The sequence below is a fragment of the Microtus pennsylvanicus genome, chromosome X, assembly GCF_037038515.1.
Source record: "Microtus pennsylvanicus isolate mMicPen1 chromosome X, mMicPen1.hap1, whole genome shotgun sequence".
Classification (NCBI taxonomy): Eukaryota; Metazoa; Chordata; class Mammalia; order Rodentia; family Cricetidae; genus Microtus; species Microtus pennsylvanicus.
In genome coordinates, this window is record NC_134601.1 from 136859390 (window position 1) to 136882685 (window position 23296).

The 23296-nt window shown below is 51.7% G+C and overlaps 1 protein-coding gene across 2 annotated transcripts in view; it reads right to left on the reverse strand.

The window, feature by feature from the left end:
* Bcor (BCL6 corepressor) overlaps positions 1-23296 on the reverse strand; it is a 121725-nt gene that overhangs the window by 92110 nt on the left and 6319 nt on the right. The gene's annotated exons all lie outside the window — the stretch shown is intronic.

Consider the following 23296-nt stretch of genomic DNA (forward strand, 5'->3'; position numbering starts at 1 on the left):
CCGGAAACACAGGCAACAGCAGCCGCCACCAGAGCCCATCGCGGAGGCGTGCGCAGCCAGGCCCTGCCCGGTACATCTAAATTCATGTGAGAACGCGCACCCGGACTCTAGGAGGGCCCTGCTGCTAGGGTTGGTCTCTGTCTGTCCGGGGTCGGTCAAGTATATTTGGAACTTCCCAGCAGAGAAGGGGTCCCTGGGGCGGTCTTTAAGGCTCCAGGCCCCTCTGGTGCCCATCCACCCTTCTCAGAGCTTGGGACAAAGATAGTTAATAATAGCAGTTCAGCACATTCTCAGAGGAGGAGCATGGTCTTAGAAGTGCCAATGGGCTTTCCTATGATGGTATCATTGGGCACACTACCCATTTTGACTTTTAAGCAATTAGGAACCAAGCTGGGTTTCCCTCAACCACTAACCCTGTAATGCAATTCGAGTAAAGATCTAGCGTAGGTACCAAGGCTCTCTGGCCACAGCCATCATACTGGGCCAATCAGTGCGTAGCAAGCCTCAGTTCCCTTCCTGTCACCACCGGCTCCACTGCACTGGCAGTGGCTGCAAAACTTCTCCCTCACATGAAGCCAAGTGCTTTCCACTGCTGTTGGCTGTGCCCATAGACACTCCCTGAACCCACACACTGGAACACACTCATGCTTCTTCTGGCCCTTCTGTCTTCCTGCTGGTTGTCCTCTCAAAACCTGAGTGTCTAACCCAGTGAAGTAGTAGATGGCTGTCATGGAGTCTGGGTGGTCAAGTGGAGGCCACCGGGGAGTGAAGGCCAAAGCCTTTAAAGAGGAATGAACTTTTCTGTCTGAGAAAGAAGGCATCTAGGCGTCTCAGCCTGATGGGATGGGGAAGCAGAAAGGGAAGGCCAATACCAGTCTCAGCCTGCCTTCCAAGGGACAGCAGTTGACTTTTCCCTGAATAGTTTCTCTTTTGCACCAGTGGTTCCATCCATCTGTAAGGGAGCCAGAGTAGACAGCATTATCCGCGGTGGCAGAAGAGGAAAGGGGCCCCAGAGTTCAGCTGCTGGAGTAGGCCCGGAGTTTCCTGCTGGAGTTCACTTTCCTGCTCAGGAGGCTGTGTGCTTGTCTGGGGTGAGTCTGTAGAGGGAAGGGTGACTCCTGGCCAGGAACAGCCATCCAGTTAAGGAAGTCCCGGAAGGAAGGACAGAGCTCCACACCTCTTCCTCTGTCCAAGCCCCGTACAGAAGTCCTAGCTCTTTACATTGAAACATGGAGTGCTCCCCCCACACTGCCCTTGGGCAAAGGCTTTAAAGTTCCTCCCTATCCCTACAGCAGGAGGTCTCAAATCAGTCTTGGGAGGCCTAGCCCTCCTCTCTGACTTCCATCCCTGCCCACCCCCCAGCCTTGGCTGCAAGATGCCTTGCGTCCAACTGTGGTTTCTGGGCAATAAAACAACTATTAAAGTCACAGGCATGGTTGATGATTTGCATCACATCCTCTCATGCACGAATTCAATATTTAATATACAATATTGAATACAGATATTAAAAATCAATAGCTAGGGACCCCTGGGGAGGTGTCACAATGCGATCCTGCTTCAAGAATACAACCAGTCCCCCTAAAAAGACAGGAACAGCAAGTTCAGCCAAGCTAAGGTAGGCACCAAGGGAACCGAGGAGTCATGGCTGCATCTCAGCTTCCTGATATGTTTAAGGGTACCTGTCCTAAGTTGAGCAGAAGCAAAGCCAACTAAATGGTATGCTATGGGCTTTGCTCGCTGCAGGACCAGAGCTTGTTTCTCTGCAGGCTGCCAGCCAGGTGCATGGAGCTATTCCGTAGTTGTTGGTACTTTCCTTTGGTTCGGGGCTGAGTCTTGTGTGCAGGCTCTCAACTTTTCCCACCATGATGGCTCCTTTCCTGAGCCTCAAGACATCCATCACCTCAGGCCCCGTGGGGGAGCTCCTGGTGTAAGCTTTCAGGGAGATGAAGCAGAAATTCCAGTGGCTCAGGATATTCTTCGTATGATAAAAAAGAAGAAGGAGAAGAAGAGGAGGAGGAATGCCTAAGTTGCAGGGTCTTCTGCGGTACCACCATCACCTTCAGACCTGTTGGTGGCTAGGAGCTTGAGGGGAGTGACAAGAGGGAATGGGCCAAGAAAGCACTTGCGCTTTGGAGTCACGATCAAGATCATCTGTTAAAGAGACAGGAGACAGCAAGCTCCTGGGATACATAATTATCTTTTCAGGCCTGGCAAGGAACACCAATTATTCTCTTCCTTATCAAAACAAAGAAATATGCTTTATCAAAAAAAAAGAACTAGGCATTCACAGACAGATTAGGTCTGTGAAAGAGAATAAACATTTTCCAGGAATTCCACCTCTCGCCCAGCTATGGAAATGGAAGAGAAACTGACAATAAGAGACATCAAGCTGAAGTTAACTGACTGAAAGGGTCTGGAGAATTTAAATAGATAGGAACAAAAACAAAAATCTAAGTGAACTTGACCTACTGAAGTGCCATCCTACACATCAAATTAATGATAGCAACTCCGTGAATTTCCTTTTTATCATCGTTTAAACCAACATGGAACTAGTGAGAAGTCTTGGAAAGATCCCTCAGGAAAACCTCACAGTAGCCATTCAGGTAAAAGTCAGAAGTGAAGACCAGAGGTGTTGAGAAATTGCAGTAAGAAGCCTATGGCCTCCAGTCTTTGTTTCCTAACAGTTGTCCTAGAACCATCAAAGCCAGGGTGGGAACAGACACTCCTCTCAGAGCCCAAACAGGAAAAGCAGCTGCGGAAGATCCCCTGATGGTGGTTCACTCAGCCAGCCCCCTGAGAGTTTGCCTGTGTATATGCATGGACTTCCTGGCTGGAATTCCTACTCTTACAGCATTGGACCCTAGGCCTGGGAAATCCACTAGCCATGATTCTATGGGCATGTTGGATAGAAAGCAACAGAGCTGCACCATCATCAGCAAACGCTCCCCCAGCCTAACGGAACTGCTCTCTAGTTCACTTGGCCGCAAGGCCAAACTCTGCCCCTCTTACTAGCCACTCCACTTCACAGGCTCAGCAAACGATTTGCATCCAGGAGGAAGGAGTGGCTAAGGCCAGCAAAGGCGCCCGAAGAGGCTGGGGGGGGGGGTGGCAGCATGGCAGGCTTGAAGCTGACCCAGCTAGGGAAGATTGCACCTCCAGAACCCAGAGAGTGGTATTTTTCCAAAACCTGCTTGATACTTCAACTCAGACAGCAAGCAGCTTCGTGGCATTTAGATGGCCTATACCCAAAAGTGGGGACGACCTCTGCCAGGAGGGACTTGCAAACTGTAGTGTAGACAAGGGTAGACAGGGGACTGGGTAGGACAGTGGGAATTATTTGCCTGCCTTTGCCACCCCACCCTTTTGTACAGTTTTCCTGTTAGGAAGCGAAGCCAGTGGATTTGTTCTTGGAGGCCCTCTGGACTGCCCGCCACTTCCTGGTGAAAGGCCGTGAGAATAAAGGCTTTCTGCCAAGAGGTCCCCCTGGTTTAACACCTAGAACCTCGAATCCTGGCGGGAATCCTCGCACTTCCAACAAGACTCTCTCTCTTTACACACACACACACACACACACACACACACACACACACACACACATCAAAAACTACTCCCAGAACTGCAGAGCTTAAGGCCAGGGTCAGTGAAGGGACTGTCCCCATCACCAACTAGTTGCTGGCCGAGATAACAGCTGTGGGAGGGGGGAAGGGAGCCGCAGGCAGCCACGACTGAACGGTTGCGATCTAGAAAATTCAACAAGAGGCCGCCACAGTGGCGGCGGCTCCAATTAACTGAGCCAACAGGGAAGGCAGAGAGCGCAGCAGCGGCCCTGCCGATCCTGCCCGGGGCGAGCAGGCGGGAGGGGGCGCGGGGTCCCGGAGCTGCCCGGGCGGCCCTCGCACGGCCCCTCCCTGGGCTCACGGAGCGCGCCTGGTGTTTACATACTGTCCTTCCGACACGGGATCAAGTTTCAGGCCGCGCTGGAGGCGCCTGGGGCCGGCCACAGGCCGGGGAGAAGGGAAGAGCTGGAGCGGGCTCTAAGGCCGCGCTGCATCGCCGAGAAGACCGGGCCACGCGTGACCGCAACTAGTGTAGCCCTCCCTCCTGGCCAGGGGTGAAAGTCTACCGTGTAGGGTGGCAAAGGCAGGTGGAGGTGCGGAGTGCTGTCCAGAGGGAAAAACACGTCTGGCTCGCGAACGAAGCCCGGGTCTGAGAAGTCACGGGGGGGGGGGCTCTCTGATTGGAACCCTTCGAGTCCTCTTTGTGAGCCCTCACTCCTCCCCCCAACTCCTTTGATAGACTACCCGATCCAGGCTATTGTTGGGGGCTAAAGGTCTGTGGACTGCAAAGACACACGATTGGGAGCGACCTCTCGCTTTTCCTGGCGCAGCCTGGCCCCCCAGTGCTGCGGAGTGCCCGAGGGTGCCCGGTGCTGTCAAGTGTGGGCAAGTGAGCTCCAGTTGCCGACACACTGTAAACAGCCGCGTGCGCCCGCCTGGCCCGGGGTGGGAGCCCCAACCCAAACACCTAGTGTCCTCTCGAGCTCCCAGGCGAGGTTTCTGTGGCAGGGACTGAGGAAAGAAAGCCCCCATGGCCTCCCCCAGCCCGCGCGCCGCCACCTGGATCCTGAAGAGAGTGTGGTCAACCTGCAGAGGCGCCAGGTGCTGCTGGGAGGGGAGAGCCAGCCTGTCCCCCTCCCCGTTGAATACTAGCTTTGTTCCCGTAAACAGGGGAAACATTAGGCTGCTGCCCCCAGGGAAACACAAAACTTCTTTTTGAATCTCGGAAAGGGCGGCTGACTGAACTTCGAAGTTCCCGAGATCGGCCAAGGAAGGGAAAAGCCGAGGGCTGGGGGAGACCGGGAGACTTGAGAGACAGGCCAAACTGACGACGTGGGAGGAAAGCAGCTCAGGGTGTCCGGGCCGGAGTCTCAGGAACTCAACTCAGCGTGACGGTGCTTCGCGAGTTCCAGCGAACAGCCGGCTAGGCCAAGTGGTGCCTGGCCAGCCGACGGCTGCGCCAGCTTCCTGCCCTGCCCAGGACCGCGGAGCAGTAAGCCACGCCACTTCTGGCTGAATTGGTATCCCAGGAGGATGAGGGTATACAAATAAACCCCGGATTTCAGCACAGTGCACACACGCCACCACCACCACCATCCGCAACACAGTATAGCCAGGCCAGTTGGTGGATCATCCGCTTCAGGCTCTCAACCTGGGGTTTAAGGCAAAGGTGCAGTGATCTAGCCAGCGAGGACGGCTGAGTCAGTCTGAGATGTCTTAGATGTCCTCCGTTGACTGCCTGTCCCTTCGGCTCCCACACCGTCTCCGCCTAGCTCAGGGTACCACCAGGTTAGCGATACTAGCCGGCATAACAGGCAAAAGGATGAGTGAAGGCAAATTTGCTGTCACCCCCCCCAACTGCCACCCCTCATTTAACCTTCCCCACATTTAAGGAAGGGGTGGGCACTTAGTCTCTGTCCCTATTCCCCGTGGGACGCTCCCCTCCGTCTCAGAAGCTCAGACTGCGAATGAGGGTTTTCCCCCTTCCCCGTGGGCTCGCAAGGTTCCTAACTTCCTCTAAACCTCCCTCTTCGCTCTGAAAAGCCCCGAGGAGAGGAGCAGAGAGGAAGCCAGCCGCTAGTGTGCTAAATGAAGACCATGTGTGAGGATGGCGGCATCAGAGTGCAGCGGCCAGGAAGGGGGTGGTGAAGGCCGGTGCGCGGCCCAGGGCTCCAGGTCCAGGCAGACAGCCTGGGCTTTGGGGACTCAAAGCCGCAGCGAAGTACTGCTAGGCTGGCCTCGTGGCCGGCCACGGTGTGTGTGTGTGTGTGTGTGTGTGTGTGTGTGAGAGAGAGAGAGAGAGAGAGAGAGAGAGAGAGAGAGAGAGAGAGAGAGAGAGAGAGAGAGAGAGAGAGAGAATATGTGAGTGTAAGCGTGCGCGCGCGTGTGTGCCTGTGTGCGTGCGCAGGATCTGCCGCGCCGCGGGGGGCGGGGGCGGGGACGCAGCCCTGACTTCCTGGGCCGCAGCTGCGACCCAGGGCGCAAGAGCAGATCTTGCTCCGCGGCAGTGGTGGCTCGGGCCCGCCACGCTCGCAGCTGAGAATCAACAAAGAGAGGCCGCAGGAGAGCGGGGGAGGGGCGCGGCCGAGCGTTCGCTGGCTGCTGTGGAATAATAAAAAAATAATTAATAATGATAATAAGAGAAAAATCCGCCGTCTTTCTTGGCACTGGGTTTCCGCGTGGCTGCAGCGGGAAGCGCGCTGTCCTTGACGCGGCCTCCCCCGCCTGGTCTGGCTACCCCTCCCCCTTCCCCACCCCCTCCCCTTCCTGGGAACCGGGAAGAGAAAGGTCTGCAGCTGACAAATATTATCCATTCTCCCCATCGATCGCGGAGTGTACAGATGTGAGCGCTTGATGTGCCCGCGGAGCGGCGGATCCTCCCTGCTCGCTCCCTCTCGCCCAGGCGCCGCTCGCCGCCCCCCTCCTCCCCCTTTGTTCTCCTCCCCTTTCCCTCTCTTTAAATAGATTTCAGGGCGCTGCCTGTTGGAGAGCAGCTGGCGATCTCTCCAGAGAGAGAGAGAGAGAGAGAGAGAGAGAGAGAGAAGCCCGAGGTGCCCTGTCACCAGCCTCCCCTCCCCCACCTGCTCTTCCCGCTGTGAGCCCACCTCCCCTTTTTTCAGTTTCCCAAACAGAAATGACCAGGAACACCCACGTCCACTGCATCGCGAACCTCGGAGCCTTTGGACGCCTTGCGCTGTCCCCGTGCTGTTCCTTGTTTCTGTGAGGAAAAGGAGGAAAGCGCAGGGAGGTTACATAGCGCCCTGGCAGAAGATCCGAGGGTCGAGATCTTTCCCTGGCAGCAGCAGGGACAGTGCCCGGGTCACGCTAAAAGGGTACAGTTTACCCATTAGGGAAAAAGTCGGACAAGGCGGCCCCTTTATTCCTCTTTTGCAAATGGCAGATTAAGCCGGCAGCGCTCGGCTTCAAAGGGGCCCGGCCGCCCCGCAAAGGGTTAACCCTGCGGCCCATAATCGCAGACACACACTCACACGCGCGCGCAGCGCGCCCTCCCCGCTCGCCAGAGCGCCGGCCACGGCCCGCAGTGCACCCGGGGCTGGGGGAGTCGCTTGGGGGGAGGGGCGGGCTTAACCAGGCCGCTCGACTGAGCCCGGGCCACCTCGCCGTCTGTCACTTAAATGATCGTCCTCCGCTCCGCTCAGTGCGGTCAGTACGGGCTGTTAACAGGCAGTTGCAATCAGTTTCCGAAAGGTCAGCCAAGGTCCTCCGGCTCTCGCAGACGGAAGGCATTACGAAACCGCTTTTGTATCTGCAGGCACTTTAGAAAACGAAGCAAGGAGGGGCTCACCCCAGCGCCGCTGCTGCTGGGAGCCCTGAGAGGGTCGTAGGCAGTGGGGAGAGGGAGTCTGCACCCCCGCGGACTTGGCTGGGCAGCTAGAAAATCACCGGCCGAGTGACCTAGGCCCTTCGTGTTCCGATGGGGAAGCGGAAGGTGGGCAGGCTGTAAGGGAAACAGAATTGGGAGGAAGTGGGAGAGACGTCTTGGTTCCTCTCCTCTCCCGGCCTGTGGCCCACACCCGGTCCTGGACCGAGGTGGGTGGCCTTGGGGACGGGGAGACCCCCACGGTCTCTCCTAGACTCTCCGACCTGCATAGGTGATGAGGAGGGTGATAGGGGGAAAGACCCTCGTAAAGCCAGCGAATCCCCGCGCGGTGTCGGAAGACGCTGCTGCTGCCGCCGCTAGAAGTCGTCCATCAGCAGCCAGTCCAACCTGCCAGTGATAATGTGCGATCAACACCAAATCACCCCCGCCAGGCGCGATCCATCATCGCAGCGCTCCGCAGGCCCGTGTGAGCCTGACTCGCGGCTGGGAGGTGGGGAGGGGTCCGCAGGGCAGGAGGTGGTCACCCAGCACACCCGAACTCTGCGGACCTCGCTGCCCCTCCCGGAGACATGCACCTTGGTGTTCATAACTCTCCAAGTTCCCCAGCTGCGGAGTGCAAACACGGTGGCTCCAGAGTTCCGGGCACGGTCACTTAGGAGCCCGCATGTCCTCCACACCCAGTTACCCTGGTCACACCCAGCAAAGCCATCCTTTCCTTGGCTTTGCCCTGCCTGTCCCCTCCCCCTCCTTCGAGAAAGCGTGGCTGGCGGGAAATTAATATTTAATATCGTGAAATTGATTAAAGGGCTGGAAGCCGGCGATGGGATGGGGGAAGGGTAGGGTCTCAGCGCGTAATTAAAGATCTGGGAGTGGTGGCAGCTTCTGGTCTGCCCTAGCCCCACACAGCCTTTGTGAGGCCCAGGCGGGGTCGGGTGGGGTTGAGCCAGTAGTAGCTCATGAGGCCCTAGGTTCTGGCACTCGCTGGGGGGCGCGCTCTCTGGGAAGTAGGTTGTAAGCCTAGCTCACCTAGAGATTACACCGAGAACTGAGGTCCCCTTCTCTGCACTGAGGTTCGAATGTTTCAGGTCTTAGACGTTTGCTAGTTACAGTAACTCCTTCAGGATCAAGAGGTCAAGGACCTCCTGGCGCTCTGTGTTGACCTTATGACGCCACCCCCAAGGCATGGTTCTTTTGGAACTCTCAAGCAGGACTTGTGGAAGGACTCAAATCCTGCACCTAGGGACCCCTAAAGCTGGGCTTACTCGGGGTTCCCGCCGGTTCTCTCAGGTCCAGGCTCCACCCTGGACCACTCACGCCTGGGGAGGCTTAACTCGTTCAGCTGCGCTGCAGATGGGGCCTGCTGCTTCAGGCTGCTGTCTCTAGAGAGCCTCACTGAAAGCAGCTCAGCCGGCAACCTGTCTAAATGTTTAAGGTTATAGTGCTTCCTGGGAGGGACTGGGCTGGACAGGGACTGGGGGTGATGGTGCAAACCCCAGGTACCAGGAGAGGCATTGGGTAGGTACTAGGTCAGCATTGGGTAGGTTGGCTTTGTGGAAGCTTAAGAAATCCGATGGTTGAACTGGGCATGGTGGGACACGGCTTTGATGCCAGCCCTCAGGAGGCAGAGACAGACAAATTTCTGTGAGTTTGAGGCCGGGACTACATAGACCCTGACTCAAAATAACCATCAAACAAACAAAAAATCTGATAGTTGGTTCCAGTGGTGGGAATGAACCCAACTCAGAGTCCAGAATCTTTAGTGTCTTGAGCTTTGTTTTGTATACGATTTCTTTATTTCTATGTATTTATTTTTGCAAAACACTGTCTGAAAAGCATCAAGTGCACAGAGAAAGCACACTTGGAATCCAACAACTAGCAGCAGCAGCATTGATCCTAATCAAGTAGGAGACCCTGAGGGCCAAGCTGACTCCAGGCCTACTGCGGGGAAGGTCAGGACCAGAGAGGATTAGGCTTAGCCTAGGGTTTATTGCTGTACTTGAACAAAGTGCCGGGGGCTGCCTAAACTGGGGCAGGAGAGAGGTAATTAAAAGGGGAACTGCCGAAGAAGGAAAGAGTAGCTGGCGTGGCTGCTGCAGAGGTGGGTGGAGGAAGTGTTTTCCTTCAGAATAACAAGCCAGTGCAAATGTTATGCAGAACGACTTCGTTTCATCAAAACAAACCCCAAAACTTCACATTCAGCCTCTCTTCTGAGCTGCTGTACAACACGCTAACTTCAGACAGAACCTTGAGGCGGTAGGTGTCGGCCAACAATTTACAAAAGCTAATAGGGGAGCTTTTCGGGGTTCTTCAGTTCCTCCCATTGAAAGTCTACCTGCATCAGCCCCTCCCTGAAGGGGGTGGGCTTTGACCTCTCTACTTGAGCCCTTTGGGAGATCTCTCAGAATGCACCGCATTCATCAATGCCATTTCTAGTAAATTGGACCTAAGGTTTCTTAGTGTCCTAGGAGGAAGGCAGCCTACTCAGCGCGCATACGGATGTCTGAGCAAACGTGTGTGTATGGGGGGGGGGGGGTGCTTATTCTGTAGCTTTTACTAGAAAATACTATGGATTTTCCAAGACATTTCTGATGACTTCAACAGGGCTGGGCTCTGTGTCTTATAAAGGGTACTCCGTGGTGGCTATGAATATTGTGGAACAGTGCTCCAAGGTTGGAGGAAACGACGCCTTGGGTGTGAAGCTTGTACCCAGGGGCCTGTCTACCAGATGTAACCTGGAATCCACCTCACACCCCTTGTCCCAAGAACCTGGCCCTACCTTCTAGTAACAGGAGTATCACGATCATAGTGGGGGTGTGAGAAAGTATTCTGGAATGACGTTGAGCAGTGGGGCTGTCTGGGGAAGTGGGGAACAGCCCCGGGTTGCTCCTGCTGGAGGAGGTGCGACTTCCAGCCCGAGGACAGAGCGCGCGGTGGCTCCTGGCCCGGGGACTGCAGCCACCTTTCGCGGGCGCCAGTGGCCCGCGTGGCTGCGCGCCCGCCGCCATCTTGACCGGGAGGCGCGGGTCGCGCTGCCCCCGGCGGTGGCTCCGTAGAGCCACAGGCTTGGCGGAAGGGACCTCACGGCCGTCTCCTAGGTGCCTGGAGCTGCGAAGCGTGCTGCCTGAGCTCCCTCTGGAACCCCCTCCCCACTGTGGGCCACGTGGGCCTTCTCCCTACAGGCGACAGAAGAGCGGCGACCCTCAGTGAAGCTGCCGCTCGCAAGCCTCCCTTGTCGAGTCGCCAGAGCGGGTTGTAATTCCGACAACCACCTCTTGTTCACGGATTCCTGAGATGGGCAGCACGTTAGCAACTCTGGGCACACAGTGCTCGGTCCGCATAGCCCGGAACTTGGGCCTCTGTCCTCAAGTGCAATCCTCTTAGAGAGCTGTGAGCGAGCGGGAGGAGATGTGAGGCCTGCAGCCAGGTCCCCAGCATTCAAGGGCTTTCCAAGGCTCGCTCTCAGGAGAGAGTATTTGAAAGTCACCACGGTTTACAAGAGCCCTTGATTAGCGAAGGACGGAACTTTATGAGCCCTTTTTTTTTTCGGTGTAAAATGTGTTGAAGGAAAACTTAGTAAGGACTTAAGAGAATACAGAAGGGCAAAAGTGATTTTTTTTTTATTTTTTAAAAGACACCTCGGGTCTTCTAGCAATTTACAATCTTAGTGAAAAGGCAGAATTGCAAATACCTAGACACAAATAAAAGGCCTGTGAAATCGACGCAAATCAAAGGCCTGGGGGAAGGATCCATTAAATTATTTTTAAAATCGCCTTTATTTCTAGAAGCGTAGATCAGTGCTGGAAAGGAGGATAAAAAATTACTAACAGTAAACCGGGTGTGGTGGCGCACGCCTTTAATCCCAGCCTTCAGGAGGCAAAGGCAGGTGGATCTGTGCGAACGAGGCCAGCCTGGTCTACAGAATAAGTCCCAGGACAGCCTGGGCTACATATACACAGAAATACTGTCCTGAAAACTCAAAAATTAATTAATTAAAATTTACAAACAGTGGATAGTTCCAAAGTTCCAGGGAATTTACAGTCTTCTGAAGGGCTGCTATTTAGGAGGAAGAATAAAAGTTTATTTAAACTAAGCAAAACACGAAGAATGAGAAACTCTGGTTCATTGCACAACTCCTGACATTCAGTATATGGTAAAGAAGCAATTTTCAATCAAAACATTCTATTTGAAATCAGTAAACTATCCCACCCCATTTTCATTAAAAATAAAAGTTTTAAGAAAATAAAACCAGCCGGGCGGTGGTGGAGCACTCTGGAGACAGAGGCAGGCGGATCTATGTGAGTTCGAGGCCAGCCTGGTCTATAGAGGAAGTTCCAGGACAGGCTCCAAAGCTGTAGAGAAACCCTGTCTTGAAAAACCGAAATAAATAAATAAATAAATAAATAATAAAACTAACAGAGGACTGAGTGGCACAAGCCTGTGATTCTCAGCACTTGACAGGCTGAACAGAGGGGTTGATCTTGGCAAGTTTAAGGTCAGTCTCATCTATAAAAATGAGTGCAACATGGTAAGACAAAGATGTCAAAATGAATTCCACGGGGGCCAGGGTAGGGGCGGGGATATGATCTCACTAGATGGGACTAGATAGCCCAGCAGTTTAGAGTAGTTGCTGCTCTTGCAAAGGACTGGAGGTGGGTTCCCAGCATTCATTTGGCCAACTCAACTTCAACTTCAGGTTCTAATGTCCTCTTCTGACCTCTGTGGGCACCTGAACCCACATGCCTACACACACACACACACACACACACACACACACACACACACACACGATAAAATAAATATATTTTTTAATGTATCTTATGTGCACAGGTGTTTTAACGGCATGCAAGTCACTGTGCCATGTATAAGCTTGGTGCCTGAGACAGTCAGAAGAGGACATTGAATCCCCTAGAACTAGAGTTGTGAGCTCTATGGTTGTGAGCTGCCATGTGGGTACTGAGAATCAAATTTGGGCCCTTTGGAAGAACAGCCAATGCTTTTAACCATTAGGTTATCTCTCCAGCACCAAATCTCTAAATATATACATAAAGAGAAGTAGGGCAAAATGGGGCCTTTAATCCCAACATTTGGGAGGCAGATCAACACAGAGAGGCAAACAGACTCTCTGAGTCTGAGGCCTGCCTGGTCTACAGAGTGAGTTCCAGGACAAAAGCTGGAGCTGTATAGTAAGACCCTGTCTCGAAAAACAAAACAAACAGACAAAAAAGAAATGTAATCACCAAGATTCTTTTGTCTGAGCATGTTCTCTATAGGATTACACAATGTGACTGTGATTATAAAATATGGGAACAAAGTTAATAAGATATTGCGATCTCACACTGTAATAAGGACAGGGAGAAGTATGGAAATATAAAATCTTGCTCTACCATCTTAAGACATCAATGGATAAAGCTGACATGGATTATTACTCAAGAAGTAATAATACACGTCCACATTATTTAGGGATATCATGATACTCCACAGCAAGGAAACCAGGGGAACACCCAAAAGGGACTAATTTTTTTAAAAGATTTTTTAAAATTTATTATGTATATAAGTTTCTTCCCTCATGTATCCTGCAGTACAGAAGAGGACACCAGATCTCATTACAGATGGTTGTGAGCCACCATGTGGTTGCTGGGAATTGAACTCAGGACCTCTGGAAGAGCAGCCAGTGCTCTATTCCTCTGAGCCATCTCTCCAGCTAATTTTTGTGCCCAGCTTTTACTTATAATTTGGTTTCATACGCTTTAGGTAAATATGCCATCCTTAAAAATATTTTTTAATTTTTTTAAAGTTGAATAAAAACTTGGGAGAATGAGGTGGGCGAACCAGAAGTTCAAGATCAGCCTAGGATATATGAGGCCCTGGCAAAAACCAAAATCATGCCCAATCCAGGGAGGAAATTTCATTGGTAAAGTTCTTGCTTAGCATTCATGAAGCCTTGGGTTCAATCCCCAGCATATCATAAAACAGGTCCTGCATGTACAGGTACATGCTGTAATCCTACCTCTGATGAGGTAGAGCCAGGAGGATCAGAAGTTCAAAGTTATCCTTGGTTGTGTAGGACTTTGAAGCTGGGCTACATGAGCTTCTATTTGAGAAAAAAACAAAAACAAAACAAACAAAACAAAAACTTGAAATGGGAAAGACCAAGCCTAAGTATTTAGAATAGTAAAAGTTTGAGAATTCCCAGTCACCATGGTTTAACTGATGACCTTTCAACATACCACACTCAACTTGCCCAAAGTCCTGGGGTGGGGGTTGTCCATGACATAAAAAGAGGCAGACGGAGAACTTGCCTAGCACACAAGAAGCCCTGGGTACCATCCTCAGCACAGAGGGGGTTCAGGGAGAGGCCAAAAGGACACACACACTCAGGAAACCCATGAAGACGGTGGATGAACTTTCTGTTCCTGGTCTATGGATTCCTGGTTATAAGGGCAGAATAGGCACTTAAAATTAAATTTGTCTTTCTCTGGAGAGACACGGTTATGGATCTATTGTCTGAATACTTTCATTTTAAAGCTGTGCTCATTTGTTTGTGGTGCAGTTTCTGGGGCCCAAACTAGTGCCTTGCACAGGCTAGAGTGGCATTCACTAAGCTCCTGAGTGCGGCTTGTGGGTTACAGGGAGTTTATAAGGATGTCAAACTCTATTATACCACCTTGTAAGGTCTTATACTCAGACACTTACGCAAAGTACACAAAGGCCTGTCATTAGCAGCACACGTTAAAGGCTACATGTTCCAAACCAAAGAAACTATCTGTCTCACCCCCAAAGTACCCAGAACCTTACTTTCAAAACAAGATACCTAGGTACAGTAATATACCTATCTTTGCCATACACACACACAGACACATACACCCACCCTAAGACTAAAATGGTCCCAATAACTTAAGAACACTAAAGTCTGCAGATGAGATGTGATCAAACAGATCAAGTGTGGGCCTACTGCACCAAGGAGCTGGCCAATATTGGTTTGGCTTGTAGTCTTGGGCTGATCTGCTATGTTCCTAGGATGTCCTACCGTATGTCACTTTCTCTTTTCTTCTTGATCAGAGGTAGAGTGGGTTTCTCCTTTTGCCCTAAGTCACTAGCCTATCTGGTAATTTTGTAAGAATTAGAAAAATGTCCCCCTGAGTCTGAATTACAGCTATCACTCTCTGTCTTGGCTAGGAATCTTTGCGCAGCAGACTAACTACACAACCTGATAGAGTGACCCTGCCTGAAGACAGCCATTTCAGGGGCTACCCACCCCCCAAGTGTTGCTTAGTTCTCGTCCACAAGGTTCCTGCTGAATGTGAGATCCTTTGGTTTCTAGCATAAGAACTAATCCAGCAAACCCTGGTCATCCTAAGGGAACTGTAGAAAACCAGATCCATACTGGTGAGCACAACAAAAGGAAGATCAGACTTCACCTATGGCTTCTCTACTCAGTAGGGATTTTAGCTTCCATTGAAATCTAGAACATGAGCAGCAAAGGGCCCCCCAAATCCTTGCTGAAAATGATACCTTTATCAGGGCTAGAAAGATGGCTCAGTAGTAAAGAGCACTGGCTACTCTTCTAGAGGGCCTGGGTTCAATTCCTACAGCACCCATAGGGCCATTCACAACCATCTGTAACTCCAGTTCCAGGGGCTCCAATGCCCTCTTCTGGCCTCCACAGGTACCAGGCATTCACATGGCACACAAACATACATGCAGGCAAAACATCCAAACACATAAAAAAAATTCTTGATGATATTTCCACTAAAGAATGGGAAAGCATCCCTGGGGGATCTTTTGGGTGTTCAAAAATGGGGGAAATGATTTAGATTTCAGATTTGGAGGTGTGTCATCTTAGGGGTGCTAGGGAAAATAATAAGCACAAATTCCAAAGCCAGACAAAATCATGTTTTTCCACCACATTTTTATCTCTGTCCCCTAGTCAGAGTTACAATGAAATAGCAGATCAAAGGCAGAGGCAAATACAATTATGCTGCCTGTGAAACTCCTAGCATGAAATTAGAAGTCAAACTCTCCATTCAGGGGTTAGAGACAGGATAATGGGAACCTGGGGCCCTGGAGATGTACCCAGCCTCTTTCAGTCACAATACTATCCATGCTGGGTATTTAAAACCACACTGGGGGTGGGGGCACAAACATCAAGTATGCAAATAATTTCTTATTCTTTTTTTCTCCATACTTACTTTAGGAAATGTGTTGACTATATTCCTAGCTTTTTTTTTTTTTCCCGAGACAGGGTTTCTCTGTGGTTTTGGAGCCTGTCCTGGAACTAGCTCTGTAGTCCAGGCTGGTCTCGAACTCACAGAGATCCGCCTGCCTCTGCCTCCCGAGTGCTGGGATTAAAGGCGTGCACCACCACCGCCCAGCTATATTCCTAGCTTTGTAGCATAAAGATATCTGTATACTGGGGTGTGGCGTTATTTGTAAGGCAATAGTGACAATGTGGCCTGAAACAATGGAGAATGGCTGCACATCGCACCCCAAATGGCAGGTGAAAGATAGCAGTAGACACGGGCAGTCTCATCCGTTACCTAGTTCCCTTTCAATGCTGAAATGCCAAGACGCTGTCTGACCTACCACTCAATTTGTCCTCAGTCCTTCCTATGCTTGACAAGCTCACAGAGAGAGCTGTCTTTTGATATTTTCTATTTTTCATAAAATCCATATTTGCCTTATAGCTGCATTTCTTCCACCCTGACCTAATTTTAGCTCTTTGCTTCCCCCTGCCCCTGTGTTATTTATGAGGCCTCTGGAGGGTATCAGTGTCTATCAGAACATAGACTGTTCTGTTTAGAGCCCCTGCTGATCAAGCTAAGCTCTCAAGAGTGCCTGCTATGGGGTTCCCCTTCCCCATGGTCACAAGTTCTTTGCCACTCTTCCTAAAGGGTATAGTTTATGTCCCTTCCCCTTGATGTTTCATGTGACACAAGCAACACAGCATGGCTTCTGAGGGCAGGTCAAGTCTCAGCCTTATTTGCCGGAGTACTTGTTCTTAGTATTCATTTGCTGGAATACTTGTTCTTAGTACCCAAGGCGCTGCTCGGGAATTCTTTCTTACCGCTCCAGCCACCAGTGAGGAAGCCCAGGCCACAAGGGGAGTCTTGAGCTTTTGCTATGGAGTGAAGGTCAGGGTTCATTTTAACAGCCAGACATAAGTAGGGTGAGGATGCCCCAACATAATTCCACCTCCACCTTCTAAACTGTGGAGTCTTTCCATCAAATTTCAGAGCTACCAAATCAGTGAGTAGAATGAAACTGCTTCTGTATTCAGAACATTCCCTGCAACCGGCTGCTGCACAGGGCATCAGTTTCCCAGCACCTTGCTAAATCTGTGGAGGAGGGACCTGCCACCTAACCTGAGGACCTGAATTTCATCCTCTCGACCAATATGGTAGAAGACGAACACACATGCGCGCGAGCACACACACACACACTCTGTAATTTTAGAACAGGCAGTGGTGGCACACACCTTTAATCTCAGCACTCAAGAGGCAGGTGGATCTCTGTTAATTTGAGGCCAGCCTGGTGGTCTACTTAGCGTGTTCCAGGACAGCCAGAGCTACATAGGGAATCCCTGTCTAAACACCATCATCACTCAGCCAAACGTGTGTGTGTGTGTGTGTGTGTGTGTGTGTGTGTGTGTGTGTAGGGGGGGGTGCTCAGAAGTTAAAAGCACTAGTTACTCTTTCCAAATATCCAAGTTTGATTCCCAACACCCACAGGATAGCTAGCAGCAATCCCTAACTCTGATTCTAGGGGGTCTGACACCTTCTTCTGGCCTATGAGGGCACGAGGCATTCCCATGCTGCACAGATAATACATGTACAGAAAACACTCATAAATGTTTTTTAAATGTGTTTCTTAAACTGTGGCTTTTTTTTTTTGCTTTGAGATAGTCTCAATATGTGGCTTTGGCTAGAGTCAAACAAATTAATGGACAAAATTCCTGCTTGTGCCTCCCAAGTGCCGAGATGACAGGCATAGGCCACCTCAGCCAGCTTACAACATTGTGATAGTCACAAAACCCCTGGAGAATACTGACCTATGTCTTCCTGAGATTTCACTTCCCGTTCCCTCTCCCTGTGAAGGAGGTCCTCCAAGACCCTGCGGTTCCCTCCTCACCTCCACTGGCTGCCCAGGCAAGCAGCAGAAAGTACCTCCCTCAGCGGCTTTTCCTTTTCCACCCACTCTCTTCCTCCCCCACATTTCTCTTATCTTCTGGTGGATGAAGACTCTGGTCTCTCCGTTTCTGAGAAGAAAGGGAATGGCAGAGGCAGCTTCCACTATTTCCTTCCTTGATCCTACAAATGGATGCTTTTTTAATCCCCTGACCACACCCCAGTGAAATGAGTTTCCACTGACTAGGCTAGGCCCTCCAGTTGAATCACCCCAAGGGGACTCTGCTCCTCACCCTTTCCCCAAGCAGGCGACCCACTGACCTTGGTCTTCAGTCTGTCCTCCTGGGAAAGATCTGAGTAGGGGACTACAAGATCCAAAGTGTAAAAGGCTGAAGAGGGGAATGCCTTCTCCACCCCACCCCACCCCCACCCCTGCCAAAACCGCGAGCAGAGCAGCTAAGGAGCAAAGAACAAGAGCCAGCTGACTCAGAGGCTGAGGTAGGAGGATCCCTTAAGGCCAGGAGTTCAAGACCAATGTGGGCTACCAAAGAAAGATCTTTTCATTGGGGGTGGACGCGAGGGAGACGCCATCATCCAACTGTTGAGGACTGGAGTTCAGATCCCCAGAACCTACAGAAATGCCCCATGGGCCCGCAAGCCCACCTGTAATTCTAGCCTTTAATTCTAGCCTCCTAAGGAGGAGACAAAACAATCTGGCTAGTGAGACTAGCCATGTCTGCAGGTTCTGGGTTTGATTAAGAGTCCCTGCTCCATGAATAAGGTGGAAGGGCAGTACACACAGAAACACAAGAAAATGGAAGGGGCACTCAAGCAAGTGCTGGGGATGGAGCTCAGCGATAGATAGAGCATTTGCCCAACACGCATAAAGTTGGATCCCCATCACTACAAGGGAGGGCAGGCTCTTGTCAGGCATTCACAAGACACTGGGCTTTGATCCCCAATGCTGCAAGCAATACAACCTACAATGTGAAGAAGGAAAAATGACCGAATTGTGGGTGTCTGATGGGGATAGGGTGGGGGAAGATAAAAAGCTGGGGGGGGGGAAGACACCTTTGGTACAGGTTAGAATTCGGAGCAGCAGGAAAGAGAGGCAGACAACACCCCCCCCCCCCCCCCCGCCTAAGGCTAGTGGATGGAAGCCTCAAAGGTCAAAAACAACCAGGATGGACAGGCAGAGGTCAAGGCTAAAGAGTACTACTCCCTACTCTACCACAGAGGCTGGCCACTCTTCTCAGGTCAGGAGACCTAGGACTGGAAAGGCTCCTCCCAATTGTTCACAGCTTTGGGGCCACCTGGCCTGCATGTAGCTCTAAACCGCACTGCACCCCACCTGGAGCTCACTAGCTAACCCAGGCTAGCTCCTGCAGTACTGAGATCATGTCATGAACCATCCTACTCGGTAAATGCACATTTGGAAGCAATTCCTCTTCCTTCTCCTCTTCCTCCTAACCATGTCCTCCGCCTCTCCCCCTCTTTTTCCTCCTTCATTTTTAGTGGTGCTAGGTACAAAACAACTCTCCCCAACCCCTCAAGAGTGGGCACCAGAACACTCACCGCTAAACCCCCAACAGTCCTAGATGCAGTTCTTTCTTCTAGTTCAAATCCCAAGCCAGTAAGACATAGACTCAGCTAGGAGCTACAACACACACAGCTTTCCAAACACCCAGTCCCAATCCTCCCTCTCCTTCTTCAAAAACAAGGGCAGGATATTTACTGAAAGTTTATTATGATCTCCCTGGAACTTCTGTGCAATTACTTCATCTGATCTTTTCCGAACTTCGTGGACAGAGGCATTCTTGTGCCCATTTTACAGATGAGGAAACTGAGGTCCTGGGGGATTAAATGCTGTTGGAGCAGAACTACTATGTTCCAGAAATATCTTGTTCCAGAGCTTTTCCACCATAGCTGTTATCGTCCACACATTTGAATGGCTTACTCTGTGCCAGGGTTTACAGATAAAACAGTTGCTGCCCTTGAAGAATCTGGAGTTAAGTAGGGGACACAGATTACAGTGGCACAAGGGATACTGTCCTAAATATTTCCATCTTTCTCCCTAACCCTCTTCCACCTGGTCCTTCCTTCAGGACTAGCTGCTGCCTTCCCTCCTATGCCTGTTTCTATAGGGACTGCATCCACACACCCAGCAGCCATCCTGGCACCCCAACTGCCTTGACTGGGTAGAATTTCTTGGCCTCGAAGGTACCAAAGAACCTGGCAACCCTGGGCTGATTTGGTTGAGAAATGGGCTCAGGGGCCCCCAACACCAGGCAGGCTGATAGGCCCTCCCATGGCTTTCATTGCAGCCTGTTAAAGGGCTTTGGGCTTCCTCTGATGAAAGACATTTAAGTGCATCTGGTTATGATTACAGGGGAGGAGAAAGCCAGGCGGTCTCTGGGGCTTTGGACCAGTCATCTGGCCCTACCTCCCTCCTAGGAGAGCTGGCTGCTAGTGGGGCCAGGAGGCCAGGTGTGGGGGCAGGCAGGAAGCAGAGGCAGTCAAGACCCTCCAACTCTCCAAGGCCCTGGCTCCATCCCAGAAATAGCCTAGTGGCTCAGGGCTGCCAGGCTCTTTCGAGAAAGTCAAGTTCAGTGTGGCTGTGGCCCACCTCTCCCCAACAGCTCTTTATTGCTTTCTCCCCACAGTGTTACTCTCCCTCTGCATACAGACTTTCCCCTCAAGAATTTCTGAAGGAGATTTAAAAAGAAGAAAGAAAGGGGGAAGTAGGGAGAAAACATCTTAAGGAAAAACGCACTTTCCAAAAGTTTAAAAGAAAAACCCACCCCAACGTTATTTCTCCTTCTGAGCTAGCCTGCCATAATTTCCCATAAAACAAAAGGATAAACTTTAATTGACAATTATGCTCAAAAAAGGAAAGAGATTAATATGAAAACTGGATTGTCCCAAGCCGCTATGTGTCCCGCACCTGTCTCTATGTGAGCATAAAAAAAGCTCTTGGGGGACCGGATGGGTTAAACACAGTCTTCAGTCCTAGAAACGAAAATGTATTTTCTCCTTCCCGCCCTGATTTAATCCTGCTGCGTGTTATTATTGTCAAGTCTCTTCGCACCACCGTTTCTAAAAAGAAAACCCGTGGGGCTACACGGCCCTCTGCCGCCTGCTCGGCTTTTATTGTGCACGCAGCCAGGTCTGCGTGGATCCAGCACTTCGTGACCGTCTTGCAGGCGCTCGCGGACACCCTCGGAATGGCATTTCCATCAGAGCTAGGAGCATTGTCTCAGAGGATACGCGAGCGCGCGCGCACACACACACACACACACACTCTAAAGGGTTGCAGACCCCTTAGCCAGCCCTCCACGCAACCCATAATTAGAGATGACCTTTGAGAAAGGCAATTAAAATATGGTAATGATCGATGCGCTTGCTTGTTTCCAAAGAGGCAAACACACAGGTGCTGGCTTCAGCCTGCTCCACCTGGCCGAGCCCGGGAGACTCCTGTAGCTCATGAATGAACTCTTTCTCCAGAGAAGATTTGGTTCCCGGCTACCTACGCGAGCGAGGGTTCCACCCCCACTACTTTCTCTTCCCCTCCCCCACCCACGCTCTAGCAGCCTGGAGCTTGCTGTCGGCAGCGGGGCTTTGTCATCGCAACGAACACATAGACGCGCACCCGCACGCACCGGGCCACAGCAGGACCGCGGCAGCCGCTGTGCTGTGTCCTTCCTCCCCGCCCCCTCTTTTAAAGAGCTGCTCGGGACCCTTTCTTCCATCCTTTAGATGGGCCGCGCTTTGCAACCCGGAGCAGTGGGGAGGAGGGCTTCCCTCAGGGTGCGGGATGGGCAAAGAGGACTCTGAACCAAACAAGAGGGGACAGAATACCCGAACACCACAGCATTATTTTACCCCTTGCCCGTGCCCAGCGGTCGGCAGAGACCCCGCCAAGCCTATGGCCCACTGGCGAATGGGCATTGGAGAACATCAGCACTTCCTCTGGCGACCAAAGTAGACTGTGCTGTATCCTCCCGAATTCACTCCGCGTTTGGTCTGGGTGGGGCTCATGGCCCCGGTAGGGTCTCCCTGTCCACAAGTGGCTCTCCCCACCCAGACAAATTGCAGTGTCATTATGGTGGCTCCTGTTGCTTGAGGCCTCGGGATTGCTCGGGCCGAGCGCGTACCCCACTTCTACACTGCGCAGAGGGAAAGATGGGGGACCCAGGGACCCGGGATCCCTGGGGACTGCCTGGAAGAGACACGGCAGCGGGCCTTCTTCCCGTTCCTCCCTGCTGCCTTCCGGGACCACGAGCACAGAGCCAGGGCGGCCTCTCGCCTTTCATTACCGGGCCTACGAAAGCAGCAGCCCAGGCAAATATGTAGCTATTAAAATTAATCGCCCTGCGTTGTCAGCTGAACATAATGCAAATTATTTATGGGCTGTCTGCGCAATATTTATCATCGTGCAGGCTCCAGGCGCTTAGAGCCTTCTGGCCTACCCCGCCCGCCCTGGCCCGCGGAGGCCGAAGATGAACGCAGACTGCAGCGGCCCTGGGGGAGGTCTGGGCACCCGAATGGGCTTCCCAGGACGAGGCTGTGTAATCAATCTGCCTTACAGGCCGAGAGATTCACTTTAGTTTCTACCGTTCATTGCTAATTTTGGGGGGTCTACTACATGCAAAATTCAGAAGCCTGAGAAACTAGGGGGTGAAGCCACTTTGGACAATTCTGAATCAAACAAACAAGGCCAGACTCCGAGCCGCAATGCAGGCAGATCTCTGGCTGCCCCAGAAAATCTAACGTGGCTCAAATCAGTGCCCCAACCTGAGAAACGGATTTGCACGGGGAGAAACTATGGGCATCGGATGTGCCTAACAGACCCCAGCTCAATTGGAACAGGAATTCAGTATCCTCACAGCCTTAAAACTTGTTTGGTGACCGCAGATAACAGATTAACTACTAATTGTCGAAATCCGCCGAGCGTTTGGTTTATCACTGCTGGGGGCCGTAGGTACTCGCTGCACTTTTTTATATGTAAAAGCAGCCTTGCTACCTCCTAAACGGCTTTTGTTTCTCTTTCAAATACAGTGTTTTCGAAAACAGCAGCAACACGCCACCCCACCCCCTCTCCAACCTCGCCTTCTGGTTTAAAAAACACAAAACAAAACAAAAACCAGGAGGAAAAATAATCTATAAGACAATCCCCCCCTACTGGTCGCCTCTGGAGTAGGGGCTTTTGACGCAGCTCGAGTCGCCCAAGACTGCCGAGGTAAACAGGCTTTCTGAACCGCTGCTAAATGAATCACGAATGGAAAGAGCCGAGACCGCCAGGCAGCGAAGGCCTGGGGATCCAGCTGGGGCATCTGGGCGGGAAGGGCTTAGGGCGAAGGACAGTGAGGTGGAGGCTGGTTAGCCCCGGCCAGAGGTCGCGGAGCCAGGAAAGGGACATCCTGTGGAGCCAACCCGAGTGTCTCCACCATACCACTCCTACCCTCACCGCGCCAAATGCTCATCCTGGGTCTTCATCCCCTGTGCACCTGGCCACCACACCGGGCCAGACAGGTTACTTAAACCCTTCCGGGTAGGATTACAGGGCACCCGTCACCTCAGTTTTAGTAGCTCTAGGCCTCCAGGAAACAGAAGCAGGCCTAAGTCTTTCTTTTCATATTAATTTTAAGTAAGTCATCGCCTTGCTTCCTGGTCTTCACCCAGCATACATCCCTAAATCACCTTACAGTTAGTTGTTCAAATCTGTCAGGCCCTACTTCCGGGGCCCTGAGTGTGTGTGTGTGTGTGTGTGGTGG